Raw genomic sequence first — 12,786 nt, 5'->3', positions numbered from 1 at the left:
TTCCTTGTTACTGTCTCACTAGGGGAAATTAGTGAAAGACTGAGGAATATAAAGTCCATTAAGAAGATATTAGTAAAATTTACAGGACTAAAATTTTTTTCGAACTATATACACTTTCACTAGAACTTCTTAATACATGAAAAATTAATTTTGCTTTTTTTTTCCAAAATGAGACTTTGAAACTGCAATCTGAACATATCTATAAGGTCACAGTCCTTACTCTCAACATTTTTCCTTAAAGTTTTTAGACAATATAAGTCTCAGCAATCTTTGAAGTTCCAACACGAGGACCTGGGTAATTATAGTCCAGTTAGCCTGACTTTGATACCTGAGAAGTTACTGGAGCCATGTTATAAAGAAGTCTATTTGTAACCATCTGGTAGAGGAAAGGCTCATCATGAGCAGGGATCCAGATTTTCTGTTTTCCCCCCAGAAATGGAAAAAAACACAGATTTCCCCCTTTACTGGCGCAAAAAGTGGATTTCCCATTTTAGCAGAGAAACTCACAGATTTTGCACTTTTGCTAAGAGCTCTCTTCAGGCTGGCAGAGTTCCAACCTGCAAGGGGCTGGGGGGAGTGGGAAGAACATAGTCAAGCCTCCAGGCAGCCTGGAGAGCAGCTCCCACAGGTAAGTGGTGGCGGTGGGGAATTGAGGCTACCATAGGGAGGGAGGGATTTGGGCAGGGCTGGGTCTGGGGCTGCTGCCCAGCCTGGCAGTGCTTGGGGCCAGGAGCCTCAATGTGTGGCTACAGGACCCTGGTGGGAGCAGGATGGGGCTGTGGACAACTTGTCTGGGGGGCAGAGGGGTGGAGCTGGCTTCTTGCCACTGTGCACACTTCCAGGGGCAAGAGGGACCCATGCCCCCCAGATCTGTCTGTGGGGCAGAGGTTCGGGGTAGGCTGCCCGCTGCAGGCTTGGGCTCCCGCCCTGTAGCCCAATGGATGTAAACCGGTGTGGCAGGGAACACCCGAGCTGCACAGGAAAGCTACATGCTGCTTTGAGCTTCGCATTGCCCTGGTGACCCATCCCCTGTGTGAGTGGCACCAACCCCATGCTGCCACCCCTGCTACTGCCATACAGACAGGAGATGTGTCTCCAGGGCAGCACAGAGCTCACAGTGGCAAGCCAGTGGACTGTGAAGGCACCATGGAGGGCAGCAGGGTGGGAGCCTGAGCCCACAGCGGGCAGCCCACATCTGCCCCCACCCTGCGCACAGATCTAGGGGGCATGATTCCCCCTCCCCCCGAGCCCCCCCTTACCCCCCGAGCGTGTGTGCAGCAGCGGGGAGTCAGCCCCAACTTCTCTGGGCTCTGCTCCACTACAGCAGCCACCACCCCGGCCAGGGGCAGGGGGCTGTGGACCTGAGTCCCCGGCTCCGTAGCCCTAGTAGCTGGGGTCTCCCTCCGGCAGGGCGGAGGAGGCTGTGGGTGGGGGGTGAGGGCTGGGGGGGCTATGGGAGAGAATGAGGGGCATAAGCAGGGCCAGGAGGCTATGGCGGGGTGATGGGCATGAGCAGGGCCAGGGAGGATGTGGGGGGTGGGGGGTTAGTGGCCTTTCATTTTAATCACTGATTTTGGGGGGTTTATCAGAGAATTTGCAATTTTTTTTATTTTTTTTTATTTTTTTTTATTTTTTATTATTATTAGGGAAAGCTGGATCCCTGAACATGAGGAGCCAGAATGGATTTGCCAAGCATAAATATTGCCAAACAAATTTTATCTCCTTTCTTGATAAAGTATCTAGTTGAATGGAGAAAGCGAATGCATTAGATATAGTGTACTAGGACTTCAGTAAGGTTTTTGACAAAGTCCTACATGAGCTTCTCATAAACAAATTGGAGAAATGTGGTCAAAAGTTTATTATGGGATGGATAGACAAGTGGTTTAATAGCCACAAGCAAAGATTAATTATAAATGGGTGGACATTCAAATGGCAGAAGATTAAAAGTGGAGCCCCATCGCAGTGTGTTCTGGATTTGATTGTGTTTAGTCTCATTGTTAATGGTTTGGATGCCAGAATAGAAAACTTCCTGAGCAATATTGCAGACAACATGTGAGTAGGAAGGACTGCAAACACATTAGAGGAAAAGAGTAGAATGCAGAAGGATCTTGATCAACTGGAAGCTGGGATAGGAAGTCATGATGAAGTACAATGCTGACAATAACAAAGTGCTGCACTTAAGGAAGAATTCTCAAAACACAAATACAAAATGGGTAACAACGTGCTGGGTGGCAGCACTATTGAGGAACTATGAGTCTTGGTGGATTACAGAGTCATCAATATGATGTAACAGCAAAAAAAAGGTGAAACTGGTTTGGGGCTGCATGAGTAAGAGTGTTAGGTGTAAGATGGGAGGAGTGCCACACTAGGCACTGGCTAGGCATTCTCTAGTGAGTATTGTGTGTAGTTCTGGTCCACATTTTAAAAAGGACATGGAGAAGTTGGAGATTGAAAGGTGTGTGATCAAAGCTGCGAAGGAGTTGGAAGCCAAGCCATACAAGGAGAGGTCGAGAAAAATAAGCATGTGTAACTTGCAAGAAAGGTGAATAAGAGGGGACATGATAGCAGTTTCATGTCTGAAGGACTGCCTTAAAGAAGAGGGAGAACACATTTTCTCCTTTGCTACAGAAAGTAGGGTATGTAGCAATGGCTTGAAATTACAGCAAAGTAGGTTTAAATTGGATATCAGGGAAAATGTCACTGTTAAAGTAGTGAAGCAGTGGAATAGACTCCTTAAAGTTGTGGAATCTCCTTCACTGGAAGTTTCCATGAAGGGGATGGATAAACATTGGTTAAGGATGATTTAGGAGTAGCAATTCCTACAGTGTGCTGTGGAGAGCAATATTTGGGAACACAAGAGACTACTCTCTCTTACACATATCACTTGGATATCATGAGAAGAGCTCTGTAGTCCAGAGCAGGTAGAAATTAGAGAGGACTGTGCTCAGCAGTAGGAGAATGAAGCAAAGCTCCCTAAGCGGCTTGAAAAGTTTAAAGAGCCTGGGATAAATTTACAGAGGGGATAGGAGAATTGAAAAGAGGTTTGTTTCTACAGTAACGATGTATGTGTGGAGTTGTTTGAGGTCCCTGGGTTGCAGTAAAAAGTGGAGGATGTCTGTTTTTCCCATGCTTCTGGGTTTTGTTTGTTGCCACATGAGGGGAAGCAAATAATTCTTGACCCCTTGTTGCTATCGGTGTAAGCATTTACTTCCATCTTCCTCAGAAGTATTGGTTTAACTACAGCTAAGGCTTTTGATTGGAATGTGCCAATACACTTGCTAGAACTTAAAAACCCCAGAGGACACGTCCAGACGAGCCTTCACGTGCCTCTTGCTACATCTCAAAGCAGCTGGGGATGTGGCAAGAGGCATACTGGGAACAAAAAGCATTCCTGTGCTGAATATTTACAGTGTGGGCTCCATTTGATACCTAGCTATCCTGGTATCTAAACCCCCCCCCCCCCCCCCTCGAAAAATAGCAGGGCAGAGTCCTGGACCATGCCCTGAGGCAACCGGAGGCTCGGGCTCTCCAAAGAGACACTCTAGTAGCTGGCCGGAGTGTCTCTATGCCTGCCCCTTGTCTCGATGCTGCAGGACCTATATGGCCCCCCACAGGACCCCAGTGTTACTTAAAATTGCAAATAGCTCAAATTAAGAGCAAGACCTTAAAAAGAGGGATAAGGCAAAATGCTGTGTTTTTTGGATTACATGAAACAGATACACAAGCTTGGACATACAAACAGACATTCTGCAGTCCAGCAAGATGTTATAGTTACCAGCAGATGTTACTCAATATTAGCACTGGATGGCCGGGTTCAGGCTTATTGAGGATGTGAGCGGGGGTATACAGGCATACATGCCTGTGCTCCATGAGGTAGCAGAGAGTGGATTCCCCATCTTGGCTTGTCTGCATCCTACTTTTATAGGGATTTCAAGCCTAGGTTCAGCCTTGGGGTTTTTCCATGCTCAGGTCATTCTGGAGTATCTTCGATGAGGTCATTCCAGTCATTGTGTAGTTGGTATCTTTGCCTTGAAGCATTATGTTCTCAAAGCATTGTGTAGTTCAAATGGCAGGATATGCAAAATTCCTTCTTTGCACCTGATCACAGACGAGTTCTTCAGCCATTCATTAATTAGCTTACTGTCTGGTAACTTATACATTGGTGCCTTGTTGCTTACACAATCAATGAGATCTTCTGTTTTCATGCAAGTAGTTAACCATTCACCCTCTCACACAGACACTCATGTATCTGTGGCAGGGCATACAAAGGCATACAAAGTTAATCAGGGCATACAAAGTTAATCTACTCATGTCAAGGAGGGAACAAGCACAAAATGGAGTTTTAGTTCATACAATCCTAGAGGTTGATCAATTCAATACTATTATCATTTAAAACATAATTAACTAATATGCAAAAATTTGTACTACATGCCCCCCCTTTGACTGGGTCACGTTTTATATTTGTTGAGCAAATAGATATTTAGTTTCTAATTGTAATTCTTGGAGTTTTGGATAAAACAATTTCATTTAACAAACACATATAGCACATTATAAAGAACATTATTCCAGACAATATAAACAATATGATTACAGGGTGTAACAGAACATTTAAGATTGCCGTTCCAGATGGGGTTCAGCCTGTGAAAATATCATATCAATGGTGTATCATCATTTGTTTAGCTTGTTTTGATACTTTCAGAATTTTTGAACCTTGGTGTGAAATAGTTATACTAATTAGCAAATTTGTTTTGTGCTCAATAATTTAAGGTACTCCAATTGATTCCTAAAGAGAAATTCAAATATTCCTTCTCCAGGGATAGTTTTCTTTAAGATGCTTGCACAATTTAAAATGCTCAAAAGAAAAATAATAAAGACATAACAATATGCTAATAAATCTTAATAAAGAAGACAAAAACAATAAGCAAAGCCAAGTTAAAATATCATGACACAAAAATATATTAAAAAAAAAAAAACCCACAACAAATCCAGATTAACACTTGTTCTTCATCAGTGTTTAACAGCCACTAGTTTTTTAGTCCATCGGTGTCATTGGGCATCCTGTGGCTTTTAAATAATTTTAATATATTAAATTTCTCACACCACTGAATAACTTTAACTGAAATGCATGTACCCATTTTGATTCTTTTCCCCAATTGTATTTCATATACCACTGGACTAAAATGGTTAATGATACACACCAGTCCAATTCACTTGGAATCCAAAGCATGTTGTGTTTACCTAGTTATAAATACATAACTGGATCATCAATTTTCCATAAAAATGGGTTGCCAATCTTTTTTTTTCCTTCTTTTTCTTTTTTTTTTTAAATTGTGCCAACCATTTATACATGTCGTAGTTAGTGGTATCTCCCACATCGTTAAACTGATTTATGTCCATCACGAACTTCATCGGCCATCCATTCTGGATTTTGCTTTAATCAGTAAAGAGTTTCCTTACAAATACTGATGTGTTTAGGTTTGTCAGCTTTTGCTCTTCCTATAAAACAATGGGTTTATGCAGTTTTCACAAGCATCCTGATATGTTGGTGTTATAGATAGTATCTAAATACGAATTAGATTTCTTTTATAGCCTTACAAACATTTTATCAGGTTGTCTACTAAATACACATACGTTACCTTTTTTTTTAAATGCTGTTTTGCTAAACAAGTAAACTTTACAACTTAAAACTTTCATATGAATTGCTGTTCTTTGTTTCAAAGATTAGAAGAATTTTCCTGTCCAAACTGGACGGAAGTGTTCTGGTCTGCCATCCACAGACAAATTCAGTTTTAGACAGAGAATGTTACCAATGATTTTTATCACATCTTTATGAGATTTATATGCAGTTAAACCTTTGCCAACTTAAAGTAAACTAAATCATTCAAACAAACAAAAACAACACAGTAAGACAAACACCACAAAACAGACAGACAAAACAATTTTTCTGTGATGATAAAACCACGGCTTAGGTGAAGAAAACTCAGTTGATGGTAATGAGGCCTCGTAGTCTTTCAGTCACCTTTGTTACTTGATTGATTTTCACACTATAGCTTCTGCAAAAGGGGGGGTGGGGAGGGAGGGGGAAACAAACACACACAAACCTGCCAAGGAAAACTTGCAGTAACATATTTTTCATATTTACACTTTACATTGTTGACATGTAGTAACAATGCATGTATAATAACAATTCTTGGGGTGTTTTTTCTTGTGTACATACATATATATTAAGTGACAAAGATTATTTATATTTATTTTACTATTTTCAATGGTTTATTGCACCATTTTGGAAATTGAAATTGGGACCTTTACAAAACACAATACTATTGTTCCCATGCATATCAATTTCAAATTATACCAGGACCTGTGCGCCAAGGAAATAACCAAAATATTATATTAGCCAAATTCAATATTAGAAATAATTTTATCCCTCCTGCTACAGCTGCTATAATTCCAGGGTACTTTGCCTTTCAGAACAGACTAAATTTCAAATCAGGGAGTCATACACCAAGCATTTGTACCATCATTTCCTGACTTAAACTACTTACTATGAGATATAATCCTATTTCAGTTTCCATTGAATATTTACACTGCACTAATAGGGGAGGGTCAATGAAGACACATGTCTGTATCTTGTTACATTTTAACTTTTTTCTGGACCCCAACTTTAGGAAATGCCTTCATTCAGTTCTCTGGGTTAATCCTATCATTCACTCAATCCCAACAAAACCTTAACAGCTGTTAACACCTTCATTTCTAGGATACCTATATTATACCCACACTATTTCTGGACATCTCACCCCCATTACCAATAAGAGTATACTTTTAAACTTCTAGTAGTCTCTGCCTTGTTACACAGGCACAGTACAAACACACAACACTGCTTTATTCTCTGTTTTGCACAAACACCTCAACAATTTCTGCAATACAACCTACTTTTCGGCTTTTACTTCTGTTACAAATATTTACAGTTTCTATCACAGAATTTAGTCTTCTCTGCTACTGACTTCCTATCGGACCAACAATAGAAGGCATTTTACTTAACCACCTCAGACACTCCCTGAGATCAAGTTACAACTTTTTCTCAAAGCAACTACATCTTTTCCCTGCTCCAAGCAGTCATTCCTGAAATTGCGTTCTTACCCTTTCGTCCTACCCGTTTTAGCATTCAAACTCTATTAATCTCTTAAACTGCACTGTCTGCATAACACTCTGCCTTATCATAACCTGCACTTATAACCTACACCTTACAAACTCCACAGCAAACACATACCTGCTCTTGTCCTCTCTCCACAGAAGACTAACTATTCCCAAGGACCTTAGAGTCAAAAGACCCTATTCATTCACACTGCCTTTCCATCAGATAAATGATTCTCTTTGCTCTCTAGCTTCCTATTGCAAACACAACAGGAGGTTTTTACTTAATCCCAAGTGGACCACAGCATGTAATCATGTCCACTACTTTGCCTGACCCAGACAAACAAAGTCTTCTAGTCAGCAGTAACAAACAACATCTGCATAACACTTACAAACCTAGTCACAATTATCATACAGCTCTACCTTACTATAAGAATTAGCTAACCTCTAGAACAGATTACCCTGCATCAACAAATTCCCCGATCAGTCGGGTTACTACCTTGTGTCTCAGAGGAGTTACCAATTGTTGGACTGAATTTTTAGGAACCAGCCCCTATACCTTTTGTTCTAGGCGAGCACAACCCTCAAACCCATCAGAGTCAAAGTATATCTGACCAAGATGCAGGCTTCACTCTGAGGTTCTCTCTCTTAGGTGTCAGCAGTCTGGAGTATCAAAGGGTTCAATGCTTTCCATGGTTATTGCTGCCACTTGTCGGCTAGCAAACCCCAGTTTCTGCCTTAAATGTTTAATGATAGAATCACAGCAGGTGACTGGCAGGTGCACACCCCAGCTTCAAAGTTAACTTCTTTACCATCCCCTGTAATATATGATTTTTTGTTCTTACTTAACTTTTTCTCCTGCTTGTTCCTCTAAGTTCTTGTTCTCTAACTTTACTTTTCTTAGGATCTTTGTGAGATACCCTATGCATTTGTGCCCCTGTTGCATTTACCATTAAACTTTCCAAACTTTAGCAAGTTGTTTATTTAACAGAGCCATCTCTTCCTGACTATTTGTCAGGCGAAGGAAAAGATTTTTAGAAGCCTCCTATAATAGCCAAATCACTGCAGCTTCTTTTCTCATGGAATATGGAGGCTTATCATACAATTCAACATATTTTCCAAATTTTTCTTTCAAATCAGTAATAGTGCAGGCATCCTCTACTGCCTGTTCATTTCAAGGGCTATACCCATATTTTTGCAGGGTTCTTAGGGTAAGGTTCCCTGGCTCTCAGTATGACCCTCCTGTACTACCTTTTTCTTAAACACATTTTCTGCACAACCTAATATCCAGTAGTAGCCAATAAAGATAACTCAAAAACTGCTAACCAGTTGTAAGTCTTAAATACCTTAATTAATGCTTAATATCAATTACCCAAAAACAAAATCTCAGAACCTTAGACCATAAGCAAGCCATGGGTCCTAAATGCCATAAATTCAAACAAAGCAAACAACAATCAGGATTCCCAGCGCAAAGGCCCAGAGTAATCCAAACACAACAATAACAGGATTCCCAGCTCAAAGGCCCAGAGCAATCCACAATGTGGCCAGTGTAACCACAGTGCCCAGCACTTCTACCACCGGGCAGTGTGCACACCTTTAAACAGACAAACAAATCAATAAGCACGGCATTAAACCACATACACCTCCCTTCGCATTCTCCACCAGAATGTTACTTAAAATTGCCAATAGCTCAATTAAGAGCAAGACCTTAAAAAGGGGGATAAGGCAAAATGCTGTGTTTATTGATTACATGAAACAGATACATAAGCTTGGACACACCAGCCATATGTACAGACATACACAGACAAAACCACTCCAGTAAGATGTTGTTCAATATTAGCACTGGATTGCCGGGTCCAGGCTTATTGAGGATATGAGCAGGGATATACAGGCATGCATGCCTGTGCTCCATGAGGTTGCAAAGAGTGGATTCCCCATCTTGGCTTGTCTGCATCCTACTTCTATAGGGATTTCAAGCCTAGGTTCAGCCTTGGGGTTTTTCCATGCTCAGTCTTTAGGTTATTCTAGTGTATCTTCAATGAGGTCATTCCAGTCATTGTGTAATTGGTATCTTTGTCTTGAAGCATTATATTCTTGAAGTGTTGTGTAGTTCAAGTGGCAGGATATGCAAAATTCCTTCTTCTTTGCACCTGATCACAGATGAGTTCTTCAGCCAATCATTAATTAGCTTACTGTCTGGTAAATTATACATTGGCACCTTATTGCTTACACAATCAATTAGATATTCTGTTTTCATGCAAATAGTTACCATTCTTTCACTATACACAGGGCATACGAAGTTCATCTACTGATGTCAAGGAGGGAACAAGCCAAAACTCCATTTTTTGTTGTTCATACAATCATAGCACTGAATTAATCAACCTCTATTCTCATTTAAATATAATAACTAATATACAAAAATTCATACCACACCAGTTCCTCTGCACATCTCACAGCTCACCCGTAGCAGTAAAAGCCATCAGGGCACTCGGAGCCTGCTGGCACAACTCCCCTGCATGGCACGGGGCAGCGCAGCTTGGCCCTGGCTGCCTGGCACCTGGTGCTGCCTGTGTCACATCATGCAAGCTTGGCCCAAGTCAGTGTATCACCGGGTGCCTTTGGGCAGCTCCAGGCTGCTCAGGCTGTCACCTGGGGCCCCATACTGCTCTCGGGATCCGTCTGTCATGCCGGGCCAGGTCTTGCATGCACTATATAGTGGTTCATTGTTTTAATTGTGGAAGAACATGGATTTTGGGGTATTTTAAAGAGTGAATTTGCATTGTTTTTTATCAGAGATTTTGCAGTTTTTAAATAGGGAACACTAGGATTCCTGCTAGTGAGGCAAGTGGCAGGACCCAGGCAGGGGAGCTTGCTCAGGGCTGGCACCTGGGACCCAACTGGAGGTGGCTGACTTCTTGGCCACTTGGACCTAGGAGGACATGCTTTGACCGTTCAAAGCAGGCCACCATATTGATAACCTCTTCCGGGCAGTAGCTGCCCAGATGGCAGAAGAGCAGCAAACATAGCAGTAGTGGTGCACAAAGGCCAGCTGGGCAGCCACAGCCCACTGGCAGCTGAAGAAGAGGTGCAGATGCCTGTGCTGCAGCTGTGAAGTCTCCATCCAGGTCTGGCAGGCGTGCAGTCTTGGGGCCACTGTGGCAAAGCAGGGGTCCCTGACTAGCCACAGAGCTAGTTTCCCACCTGCCTCTTGGCATGCCGCCCACCTGTCTTTCTTGCCATGCCTTGTTGTAATTAATTATGTTGTTAATTAAGGCAGGAGGCTGCTGATTTTACACCCTGATATGGGGGGTGGGGGAACTATCCATGTCTCTGTTCTACCCCTACACTGCAGCCAAAGCCTCGCAGATGGCATCTCAGGCAGTTGGCTTAACTGTCCCCTTCTGTGGCCCTCAATCATGGGACCTTCGGCTTCCATAAGCCCTGGCCCCATCCCAGGCCAGTCGGGACACCGAGCTTCTTTGCGCATCATGGGCATCTGTCGCAGTGGGCCCCTGGCCCTTTTGACTCTTCTGGTCCTGGCCCAGCATTGACCAGTCGTGTCCCTTGGTTGGGTTTACACCTCCTGCTTGCACTTAGGGATCAGGGTCCCCATTCCCAGCTCAGGTGCTTCTGGAAGCATGCCTGGCCCTGTGGGGTCACTCCCCCTGCAGGCTCAGGCGCTTCCTGAAGCTTACCTGGCCTACCCTGCTCTGATGGTATAAATAGCCCACCCAAAGGTGAGGGCTGGGGCTAAGGCACCCCTGCTCACCTTTCACTGGGGTGGTAACTGGCCCACACACTGAGAGCCCCACCAGCCCACCCACTCATGGCAGGATGCAGTTTTAGGTCATGCCTAGGACCAGGAGCCTCCAAACTGTCCCCTTACCTCCAGGATGTAACATGTAGCCAGGCAGTGTTACTGCCTGGTCTGCCAGCAGTGAACTGCCCTGTTTATATAGGCAGCCAGGGATCTAAAATGGCTGCCACAATCAGTCACCTGCTGGCTGCTTGGCATGGCCCTTAAAGTGGCAGGCACCAACAGTGCCCTGCCACAGCCACGTGCTGTTGCAGGTGGCAGCAGATCATAGCCAAGCAACAGCCCCCACTGCCAGACTTCTGCAGTGGGTAGAGGGTGCAGGGAACTCTAGGTCAGGGCTGCTTCAGCAGTCCAGCTGACATGAGGGGATAGTGTCCCCAGATACCAGTTGGCTGGGCCCCTGAAGCTCCTGAGAGCAGGTAGCCCTGAGCTACTTGCCAGGGCAGCTTTTTATACTGCTGGGGCCAGGAGGAGCTGGGCAGGGTTATTTTGCCCCAAGTTGCACACCTTGCCCCACACCAATGTGCATGTCCGGGCACATGTGCAGAGGCAAAAATTCCCTGCTCAAATTTGTGCCGCTCCTATTTGAGCTGCTGCAAACACACATGTGTATGTGCTAGATGCACACAGAGGTTTCTGGCTATAGAGTCATGCACCTCTGCTGAGGGTCAGACAGACCAATCATCTCATTTGGGATCAGGAACAAATTTAGCCCCCCATTCAGATTGGCATGGTCTGTAGGGTTTTTGTCTTCCTTTGCAGCAGGGGTGCATAGTCCTGATCCATGGATCTCTTGAGCATATTTTAACAACTTCCAGTCCTTGCAGTGGCAGAACATTGAGAGTGTCTCAATGCTGCTTTACTGTGGCTGGCTAGGGTGTTTGATATTTTAGAAACCGTACCTGGTAGTTGTACAGGAGAGTTGTTTATAATGTTTTTAGAATAGATTAGACAATCACTTGTCTAGGATGGGTTAGGTAATGATGATCCTGTCTTGAGCAGGGGCTTGGACTCCTGAGGTCCCTTCCAGCCCTACTTTTCTATGATTCTGTGAAGTATTCTTGTAAATGTTTAATAATTTTCAGAGTGTGATTTAAAAAAAAAAAATATTTATTTATTTATTTTTGGTAAATATTGGTCTCCCACTTCTCCTATTTCAAGCCTTCTCTCATTCAGACTAATCTGCTAAGAATTTAATTTTACTTTAAGCAGCATTGTGTTTGAGTTTGAGTTTGAGTTTCTTGCAGAGGATGGTCATACCTAGTTTAAGTATTGTCCTTTCAGGTCATTTTAAATAAAGGTATCTTTTGTCTTTTAAAACATGGAAATGTGGCATTTTTAGTTTCAGGCCCAGGTTTTTTAAGGTATTAAAAAATATCTTAAAGACTTTGAGTGTGTAGAAATCGTTAAAAAATCTTGCTCTAATCCTGTTAGCCTAAATTTTAATGGATAAAAATGCTGTTGTTTAAGTCTCTATTTCAATAAGCTCTTTATTCAACATGGCCTCAAGTCAAACTTGAAATTTTCTCAAAAAGTCTCAGATTTACTATATTTTAATTTGAGATTCAAGGTTCATAATAAATCATAGAATCATATAGATACCAAATAGTCTTAACCCCCTAAAGTGGAACAGAATTCAGCATATTTAGATAATCTTGACAGAGGTTTGTTTTATCTTTTTTAATAATCTTTTCTAAAGCAGATTCCGCAGCGATCTTGGGTAACTTTTTCCAGTGTTTCAGCACCCAAATAGTTGCAAGGTTTTCTCTAATATCTAATCTAAGTAATCTTTGCTGCAAATGAAACTAATTTATTTATTTGCTCTTGCCCCAGTG

At 42.7% G+C, this 12,786-nt stretch overlaps 1 protein-coding gene across 3 annotated transcripts in view; it reads left to right on the top strand.

Annotated features, from left to right (window-relative positions):
• Window positions 1–12,786, top strand: part of RPS6KA5 (ribosomal protein S6 kinase A5) — a 204,885-nt gene that overhangs the window by 127,952 nt on the left and 64,147 nt on the right. The window lies entirely within an intron of this gene.

The sequence above is a fragment of the Alligator mississippiensis genome, chromosome 2, assembly GCF_030867095.1.
Source record: "Alligator mississippiensis isolate rAllMis1 chromosome 2, rAllMis1, whole genome shotgun sequence".
Classification (NCBI taxonomy): domain Eukaryota; kingdom Metazoa; phylum Chordata; order Crocodylia; family Alligatoridae; genus Alligator; species Alligator mississippiensis.
The sequence above is the reverse complement of the archived record's forward strand: the minus strand, read 5'-3'. Positions and strand labels throughout refer to the sequence as shown.